At 42.0% G+C, this 10,390-nt stretch overlaps 1 long non-coding RNA gene across 5 annotated transcripts; it reads left to right on the top strand.

Annotated features, from left to right (window-relative positions):
* The first annotated feature begins 2,246 nt into the window (after positions 1-2,246).
* LOC307082774 lies at positions 2,247-9,206 on the top strand. 5 transcript variants are annotated; one of them, XR_013812251.1, is made up of 7 exons: positions 2,247-2,458; positions 2,802-2,935; positions 3,584-3,704; positions 3,797-4,001; positions 4,101-4,404; positions 7,137-7,217; positions 7,399-9,206. It is a non-coding gene; the product is annotated as an uncharacterized lncRNA (long non-coding RNA). The 5 variants fall into 5 exon arrangements; XR_013812252.1 differs by having other exon boundaries at positions 2,250-2,458; positions 3,797-4,136; positions 4,299-4,404; positions 7,399-9,204; XR_013812253.1 differs by having other exon boundaries at positions 2,249-2,458; positions 3,797-4,404; positions 7,399-9,203.
* The last annotated feature ends 1,184 nt before the right edge of the window (positions 9,207-10,390 follow it).

Genomic DNA, 10,390 nt, shown 5'->3' with positions numbered 1-10,390 from the left:
ATCTGAAATATAGCAATGGTCGAAGAAATACTTACAGCCAGTCAGCATGTTGTCGTCGGATGGGTCACCGCTTCCAAAGAAGACTTGCTGGTATGCTAATCATTACCCCCACCCCCACCCCCCTGAGTCATCGGGCCCTAGCCAATAGACAGGCCATAGTGTTCCTCCTCACACAGCTGCAGACGTTAGTAACCCAAAAGCCAGATAATTTTTATTGCTCTGTATTCCTAGCTCTCATTCTGGATCCCATTTTATTGCACTGTATTCCTAGCTCTCATTCTGGATCCCATTTTATTGCTCTGTATTCCTAGCTCTCATCCTAGATCCCATTTTATTGCTCTGTATTCCTAGCTCTCATCCTGGATCCCATTTTATTGCTCTGTATTCCTAGCTCTCATCCTGGATCCCGTAGTATGGTCCTCACCAGACTTTTGTCACAGATCGACCCGACCTGTTAACCCACACACACACACACGCACGCACGCACGCACGCACACACACACACACACACACACACACACACACACACACACACACACACACACACACACACACACACACACACACACACACACACACACACACAAACACACCCACAAGCACACACACCAAACCCACCTCTGACACAGTGGGCCATAATACTACTTCCGACCCCCACTCCCCCCGGACCGGATGTAGGTACGTGTGTGTGTGTGTGTGTTTGTACATCCACGGATCCAAATACCCTTTCTATATCCTCTATATCCAATATCCTTTCTACTGTCGCAACAGTGAGAAATGACTCATCATTTTAGAAACATGACTAGACGATTTTTTTCCCATCTGATCATGCCATTTTCCAAATGTAATTGTGTAACCTGATACCACTTTATTAGGTTAAGAAACTTAAAGTTTTTTTTAAAAAATTCTAATACTCACGTAGCCAAACATAAAACCAACCACAAAATGAAGAATGAAGCAATTGCATCATTCTTCATTTTGTGGTTGATTAAAAGTTGTAAAAACGTATTCATAATCATACAAAAGAATAAAGATTATTAGAAAATAATGTCTAATTGTTTCTAGTCACACGGACGCGCACACAAACATTTTCCGTGCGTGAAAATACATTTTCCACACGTAGGATAAAAAACAAATCTGGGCACGTCCATGACATTCATAATGAAACTGAAACAATTCTGGGATGTTATTTACGGATGAGTGAAACCAGGCCCGTCGCGAGAAGGCAAGCAAAACAAGCAATTGCTTGGGGCCCCGAGCTGGCCCGGGGCCCCAAGACGACGACTGGTTATGGATAAAATGCAACGACAAACTGATCGGCGATTGGCATGGGCGACCTAGTCCTAGAGCGGCAAATGTGTTGAGGGCGCCCTCTGGTGGCGCCCTTAATTAATTAAATTACATGAAACAAATTCCTTGAAACGGCCCTGAGTGAAACAATATGTAATCTGTCCATAAGGTTATGCACCTTAGTTGTAATCTGTCCATAAGGTTATGTACCTTAGTTGTTTAGATGCAGTAGGCTAACTGCTGTCTCTTACTGCAAAGCTCTTTATATTTTTGGGTGGAGTTGAAAAACAGATAACGACGATAGGAAAAATAAATATTGAGAAAGAGATACTCAATAAGGAGTCAGGTAGAAATCTTCAGAAGCTCAGTAACTAAGTGAATCGTGCATTGCTTCTGATATGAACATTGAGATAATGTGCTGTAGGTTAGGGGCTATTTTCTTTCCACCCATTGATATAGGGCCTCTACGGATTGTCAAATCTCCTAACCTTTATGCCTCCTTTCCTTAACTTTTGTGGAAAATGTCATCGGGTCAACGAAAGAAAATGTTGAATGTCTAAGATGCGATTTGCTGCACACACACACACACACACACACACACACACACACACACACACACACACACACACACACACACACACACACACACACACACACACACACACACACACACACACACACACACACACACACACACACACACACACACACACACACACACACAGCAGTGGAAGGGACATTGCACCGCTGTGCATTCCGTGCATGCATTGGGTGTGGGGGACCAAGATCCTGTCCCACTCAGTCCTCTCCAGACTAAGAACTGTGTTACCCCTACAAGGCGGCGGCAATAATCCCGACCGTCACATTTGTTATAATACTAATAACTACGCCTACTGAAAAATCGAATGAATGAAACAGATAATGAAATAGATAAAAGCTAGACTCGGTTAATATTCCTTTAAGAAAGAAAGGGACCGAAGTTGCAGGGGTCAAAGTTAACGTGTTGGGCGTTGTAATTGCAGTCCGGAAGTCAGAAAGCAGCTCCTCTCTTGAGTGGATAACTTCCTTATGGCTCCCGAGCTGCCCCAGACCAAGCCATGGCGTACAATGAATGGATTATTTTATGTGACTTGTATTCTGTCAATCTCTCTCACATCACACGAAACAGGTAAGAAGCAAGACACGTTCCAAGCTCACACTACAGGACTTATACATTTAAACTGAATCCTGTCCGAGGAGAGCAGCTCGCTGTCAAATTACCTTGAAATGGATGCGCGGTACGAGACACACCTGTGGGATTCTTTCAGATTGTTCACAGATTAGACCTATCCTAGGACTTGGGAAATGGGTCTGGAAATAACTGAAATAACGGCGATTGTTGAAAGGAATGTCGAAAGTTTTTATTTATATATTGACTAGCGCTATATAGGATAACATGGTTTCTGTTTTGGATATTGCATACACTTGTTCTGTTGGCGCTGTGGTTTAATTGGCAATTTACGCATTTTTAGACACCATAAACTGCCTTGAAATCCGTGAAGAAACTATACGATGTAAAAACATTTCAACCGGTGATGGATATTATAAATATCCCTGGCCTTGGGTTGAAGTGTGTAATGAGCATGAAGTTTACGACGACAATCAGGTAAGATTTAATAGACCCATAAATTGGCTTATTTTTCTTTATAGCGTCTTTCTGAATATATAGGCCTATGCCTACATGTATGATCTGTTTCATTTGATCATTCGCATGTTTGTAGACTAATACGAATATGCATAATGCCTAATTGCCTTTCGATGAACAACAGCCTATAAGCCTATGAAATAGATGATAATAAGCCCATATCCCTTATGTTATAGGGTGTGTGTGGCCATAGCCTGTGCATAAGGAAACAATGCAAAGTAACACACCTTCCCCCTTGTAGTGCATCAATGATAAACTCTGAATGGAACAAAATGTAAAAGACATGCATGTTTCTTTTAAATTCGGAATGTTTAGTTCCTTATGATCTCCTTATGGAGGTGATATTTGCAAACATATGCTATCATGAAATACAAATTCACCTATTTTGTACAGTAGGTTTGACATCTAGAGTGAGTAAAGGAGTGAGTAGGAGGATTATACCTCTCCAATGGCTTTGGTCACTACGCCGGTCGCATGTGCTTCTGCATCTGTGACACTTTGAATTTCTTTGAAAAAGTTGTATTTGAATCATGAATTTGATGTAAATAATTGTTCACTGTTGTTCCCGAACAATGTCTGATGTTTACTCTCTTTTTGTATCTGCTAAAGATGAAACTGGACGAACGTATTGGCAAACTCCCTAAACAAAAACTCTGTCAAAACCTGACATTAAAATGCTTTTCCGAAAGTAATGGCAAAGCTATAGAATTCTGCGTGAAATTTGTGATCGGTAAGAGGAAAAGCGATGCTTGTAACACTATCAACTAAGGCCTAACTATTTTGCCACCTGTTGCTTCATAATAGCTTCATACTTGTCAACAGATCACTCATCTTCAACAGATTCAGATGCTTCCTCTTTATTAGACCCAGGAAAACGTAAGCTGATGTGTTTCTTCTAGTGTGTGTGTGTGTGTGTGTGTGTGTGTGTGTGTGTGTGTGTGTGTGTGTGTGTGCTAAACTGTTCTCATATCTGCAATAGCCAAACAACAGTTAAACAACACAAGTGAACAGACTGACATTGACTCTGGTAAGCTGTTTATACTGTTTATACGCAATGCTGTTCATACACAATGTGTGTATGTATATACTGACCATTGTCATTGAACTGATCTCTTAACTTAAACAGATCACACATCAAACAAGGACCAAAGTACCCAGCCAGGTGATGTTTTTTTCCCCTTTCTGTTGGACGTTTCCATGACATCAGGTTCCATTACTTTATCTAGACAGTTAAGTGTCGCAACAGTGAGAGATTTCATGTCATATTCAATGACGCCATTCATGTAAATAAGGCTATTTTTTTGAGGTGCTATGTACCCATCAGCTATGTTTTGGATTACTGTTGGTGTGCCGTTGGCGGTGTTGGTGGCGGTGGTGGCGGTGGTGGCGGTGGTGGCGGCGTGGTGGTGGCTACGAAAAAGGAAACAGATGTGAGTGTCCCCAGTTTGTTGAAATAATTGAAATCTCTTGTTTTCTTATTGTGTATGTGTATTATTGTTTCATTGTGTTTATATTGTGTGTTATGTATTGTTTATTCGCCAACTGGTGCCACAATGCTATGTTCCAATCATCTGATCGGGGGTTCGAAAGCACGTTACAAGCCGCCGTTCTAGTTCTGAATTCTATATTAACTAGAATTCTGGAATTCATTTCACATTTCACATAGTAATTATTTGTATAAAAATGAATAATGGTGAAAAAGCACCAAGATGATGCTTGGAATCTGTGTGACATTAAGTCTGATAATTATAATTTGACTCTTCCTACTAGAAACATGCATTTGACTTTTAGTTTGGTTTATTCTAATCATCACATTTGATGTTTTAGCTTTTAACCTGTATGCCACTTTATTAAGTTGAGGAACTAGACAACAGAAATCTTTTTACTTTTAACTCTCACATGGACAAGACATGCAACTCACAGGAGGGCGAGGGTGCAGCTGAAGCTTTTTTGACTTCAATGAAGTGCAAACTACCCACAACAGAAAGGGAGGGGGAGAGGATTCAGTCCACACCCTAACAATCCAGAGTTTATAGTGCTTGTACTTTGGGACGTCACATCACAATGACCACCTCCATTTTGCAAGCATAGGAGCATTGGAATGATAGTCATTCTGTTGGTAGTAATGTTTTTTTGGTCATTGTTTAGTAATCAATCATGAAATGATTTGCTAATTTTGCGAAAATTAGAGAGAAATTGTTGCACTTCAAACTGCCACAGCGCTTCTCATGCCACCTCGGCAAAACAATGTTTCAGTAGATTACGATATATTTACGTTGATATACGGCTGAGTATCGCCAACAAAAAATCCCATGATGCAGTCTGCTGTACAAGCCCTATTTGCTGACTTTGGTATTTATATTAATATACTGTTTGAGATTTTCCTGACAAGAAACTTGTTAGGTATGTATCGGATAAATTGCTCTGTGATATGTAATTGTTATTTTATGCCCATGGATCCTGTTGTCCATCACTTTGATATTGAAATCATCCTGTAGGCAAACCCAGAACCAGGGACTGGAGTTACCTGCACTGAACGGACCTAAAGAAGTCCTATGGCATGCAACTTTATGGATGCTTTAATGTAGATGGTAGTGGGCCCCTAGCACAGTATTTGAAGATGTTCCCGAAATTCAGCCATGGGGCAAAATTACAGCCACCAAGAGCCAGTCGCACATTGAGCTTTCCCCAAATGCGCCGTTTCAGTGTAGCTTTAATGCAAATGAGGAGGAGAGAGGCGGGTCAAGGAGGAGGATGGGGGTGTGGCCCTGAGCAACTTGCGGCCACGGTACCATGTGCTCTGTTTACAGTGGATGTATTGCAATGGCGAGGCGCACCCAGCCTTCGGCCGTGTTCTGTAAATATTCTAGAACACTCCGGGTCCTCCGGCGGGAGTCCTGGAGCTCTATATCTAAATAATATCATATTATACATAGATATCTATCATATAATATATATTATCATGGCCAAAAGCTCTGTGCACCTCCAAACGATATTATGAATCTCAAACGACTGCGTCAGGTTCTCCGACATCTCTGGTTCTTCATCAATCTGAAGTAGACTGAACCACGACATGGAGGAGAAAATGTTTGTTGCCCGCGATTGTTGACCGCGGTTGTCTCCTGCCGGCGCCTCGCTGCCAAGGGACCACCGGGCCGAGGTGGTGGTCCCTCGGAAGCGGGTAGCGGGGCTCAAGCGGAAGACGATCGTGGGCAACAATCCCTTTCCCCTCCATTTCGTGGTTCATGTACTTCAGGGAGTCAAAGTCAAAGTTCCTTTCCCCCAATTCCTTCTCAACCATGGCTGAGAAAACCCCCACTACGAGTCTCGTTGTGGAAACACCAGAGACGAGGGTCCGACGAGTTATGTGCCATAACACCAACAGCAGAACGGTTATCCAAATAACAAAGAAGTGTACAACACTTGCGTTACAATGTGTGTAATCACACACACACACACACACATGTGGCGCTCGCACGGTCATATCGCATTGGCGGGCCAAATTATCTGGGCTGGCAAGGCAGAGAAAGGGGAGGTGGCATCTCCCCTAATGACGACATACGGGGAAAATGCCATAACGGCGCGTCTTAGCTTCGTTTTTTCAAAGGCGGAGCAGAATGCCTAGTGCTCGTTTTACACCCAACAAAATTTCTAGCTACTGAGGGAGAATAGGTAGGCTATGGGAGCTCATATGAATGTTAGAAAACCTCAGAAAGTGAAATTTTCATGCCATGGGATCTTTAATGACATGTATCTGTCGTCAAAATTAGATGCTTTGGTTAGTTGAATCGGCTAAATGACCAAAATGCTAAACGATAGTAGAAGAAAATTACACTTTACCTCCCAGTGTCCTTTAAAATAATAGCAGATTCTATAGCATACAACAAATAATGATAATATAATATATTTATCAAATTTAAGTTATTTCATTGAGAGATAGGAGAGACGGGCGCTCCCACTCCATTCCAGTAGGGCATACTGTGAGCTTTTACTTGTTTCTGTTTGTGCTTCATGCTGCCTCCCAGGAGACAGTGTGAGGAGTGACTGAGCAGGTACCACTTACATTTGCATTGTGCTAAAAAATTGTTGAATGGAGTAAATAGGTTCAGACAGTACCAGGATTATACTAACTGTGGCTGGCGTCTCTCCTTCCCTGGCTCAGGGTCACGACTGTAGACGGGGCTCTCCCTGGGCAGACCGCGGCACGACCTGAAGGACAATCACTGCTAAGTGGAACCAATGGGTAAGAACATACTGGCTTTAATAACATTACAATGTTAACATTGCCAGTGCGTGTGTGAGTGAGCGAGTGGCCGGCCTCAAAAGGGAAATAAACAAATGCATCAATGAAAATATTGAAGTTAAGATGTAGATCCACTGGTACTGTGCTCAGTGCCTCATGTGCTGTTACCTTTTCTACATAGAATTCCTCTGGTGCCTTTTTCTGCTGGCTGCAGACCTGTTACTGGAGACGGGACCGTGAACCTGACAAATGGTGGGACCCCTTTGGATGGACCAAGGCACCGTCGACTCACTTCTGGCTGTTGGACAGCCTAGTGCTCTGGTGCTCGCGGCAGGGGCGGAGCGGGAGAGGGCTAATAGGTTGGTAGTTACTCGAACTACCTTTGAAGATACACTATTTTATCATGGTGTGACTAAAAAATAATCTTTGTTAATCTATTTTGTTGCATTTGGATTGGTCATCGGTCGTCAACTGTAGGCTGTCATTACAGACAGAGGGCCTCTACGAATAGTCAAATCTCCTATCCATTATGCCTCTTTTCCTTAACCTTTGTGGAAAACGTCATCAGATCAAGGAGAGATTCAAAGGTGCTTCCCCTTTGGATGGACATAGGAAAAGACAGCACTGTTTAAAATTGAATAAGACTCCACTCTTCCTAACCGACGTCATTGTGCGACGGCGAGTATTGCCGACCTCTATCGTCTCTAGTGTGATACTACAATTTTCCGAAGATTGACTGCAACAAGTGCTCTTTGATCCATGCGTTCTTGTCGCATTGATTTCAATCAGGTTATCGCCAACAGTGAGAATCACTTAGGTCGGACTTGGCCAACGGGAATATTTTAGGCCACTTGAATTCCAATTCACATGTGAAAAAAAGAGGTTGATGTTGAAATTAAATGCCCCCAGTAGTCTTTCTTAAATGTGAAGTTGGCATTTTCTTTTCTAATGGTGTATTTTATGTGCTAACTAACCAGCAATAAAGGAATTCATTTGTATTCAAATAATTATGTTTCTGGAATTGGTATCCATTATTATCAATTGTATTTACTTCTCTTTTATTCTTCTGCTTTACCGTGTCTCCCATGCGTCTTCGCGTAGAGTCGATAAACTTTGTCGGTAGCATGTTGCTTTAAATATTGCCGCCCTAAAGGATTATGGGATACCACTATCTCCTTTCCTTTCGCAAAGGTTTCTCAGGAGTAACCTATGCTAAAGGAGGGTTAAAGGAAGCATCGAGGCTCCTTTCCTAAGCATTTTTTGAATTCGAACCACCTTTCCTCCAAGCACTTCCGGGTCATCTCCATAGGAAAGGAAATTTCCTATGCAAAAAAGAGAATTTGTAGAGGCCCAGAGACCAGCTAAACGACGCTGAAGAAACTATTGTTATTATTCTGAATGTTACATTGAATTGAAAATGTCTAAAAGCAAAAGTGGGGCACAAAAGAGGAAAGAAAATAAAAATAAAGAGGAAGTTAACTGCAAACTCCCAAAGTTGGACTCTTTTTTCCTTGTGCCTTCTCCCACTGAACTTGAAACTTCTAACGATACCAATGACCATGCTTTGCCCTGTTGTAGCACTAGTGTGGTGATTAGCAGCAGTTCTACTCAGATAGAGGAGGAAACTGAGATGAGAAGCACCACGGAGGTATCTTAGCTGAGAACAACCACGGAGGTAGCTGAGATATTAAACATACACAACACAATTCAAGGTAATGATTTCCCAACAGACCGAGGTAATTTCCCTGAAAACATAGCTGATGCTAATGTTAAGAGGTACATCCTTCAAACTGGCCCATGTAAGTTTAAGGGTCCCTTTCCACTTACAGGCAATAGTAGTTTTTCAACGCATTATTTTACGTCCATCACTAAAGCTGGTTTTAAATTGTCATGCAGTTGGTTGTGTTATTCCCCTTAACGTGTGCGTATTGCGAGCCATGCTGGCTTTTTTGCAAATCGTCAAAGCCCCTTGTACAACAATGCCTGGGTAAACGGGGTCTGAGACTGGAAAAAAAAAAAAAATTCATATTTTTAATCAGCCCAAATTGAATGCACAAAGTCGGTCACAAAGTTATTGCAGGAAAAAAGAATGGACCTCCTCAAAGCTTCTGCGTTATTGCAGAATGCTATAAGAACTCTGAAAGAGTAAAGAGAAAAGTTTGATGACGCAAAGTCTTCCACTCTGGCATTGGCTGTGAAATGGGGCAGAATTTGAAGCCACCAGGTTAAAAAAAAGTGAAGCGTCACTTTTATGATCTTTGCGAAGACAGTTGGCTCTCCCACGCAGAGAACTACTTCAGGGTCAATGTGTTCTATGGTTGTCTTCCTTTTGGTTCATCGTGATGTGTTTGGGCAAGCTGTATCCCTTTAATAAAATGATCCTTTTTTTCATTTTGCAATTGTTTTCTTTTTGACTTATAGGTTTGAGTGGATCCAGACAGGGGTCATAACCTCGGTCAGGTGGCTCATCCACAAAAGTTTAGTTGGTTTTTCCATAAGTATGTTTTGAAGGAGCCTGACCTGGAGGAATAAATCGATGCAACTGTGGCAGAGTTGCTAGATATATTCACCAAGGAGCAGTTACTGAGGTAAGCTGACCACCAAAAATAATGAAGGACAGCGTTAAGCAGCAGGTTGTAAACTTTTGGAGCTGGACCAAAAGTTGAGGCTGTTGAAGATGGCAATGGAAGAAATGGAGAAACGAAAAAACGAATAGATTGCAGCTGAAGGCTGCAATAATGTAGGCTAGCATTGGTGAAGGAGGGCAAGGTACGGGATCTTGACTAGGTTTCAGATGGTATGTCATTTTATGTATCAACTACCTTAAATTGGTTCCCAAGTTTAGTGGCGATCCAGACATTTTCTTCATGTTATTCGGCAGGCTTGCTAACATTGAGTCTTTTCAAAAGCTGTAAAACCTGATATCTGCACCTATTTAAATGACTACGTGTTCAGGCTGAAGAGTACTTTCTGACTCACAAGGGGAGTGTTGGGGGTCAGGATGCCAACTATGGGTTTCTCTGAATGTGGTTCTGAGAGGAGGTGTGCTCATTCTCATGATCAAGTTTGTCTCTACCACTTGGTTGAACGTTATTAGAAGAAAAATGAAGGCCTTCTCCTTCAAAATTATGCCAAACCTGATGGGAGTCACACAGCGCTAGTAGGACCAGGCA

Source organism: Pollachius pollachius, assembly GCF_949987615.1.
Source record: "Pollachius pollachius genome assembly, chromosome: 11".
Lineage (NCBI taxonomy): Eukaryota > Metazoa > Chordata > Actinopteri > Gadiformes > Gadidae > Pollachius > Pollachius pollachius.
Note: the sequence above shows the minus strand (reverse complement) of the source record. Positions and strands in the feature narration are given on the sequence as shown.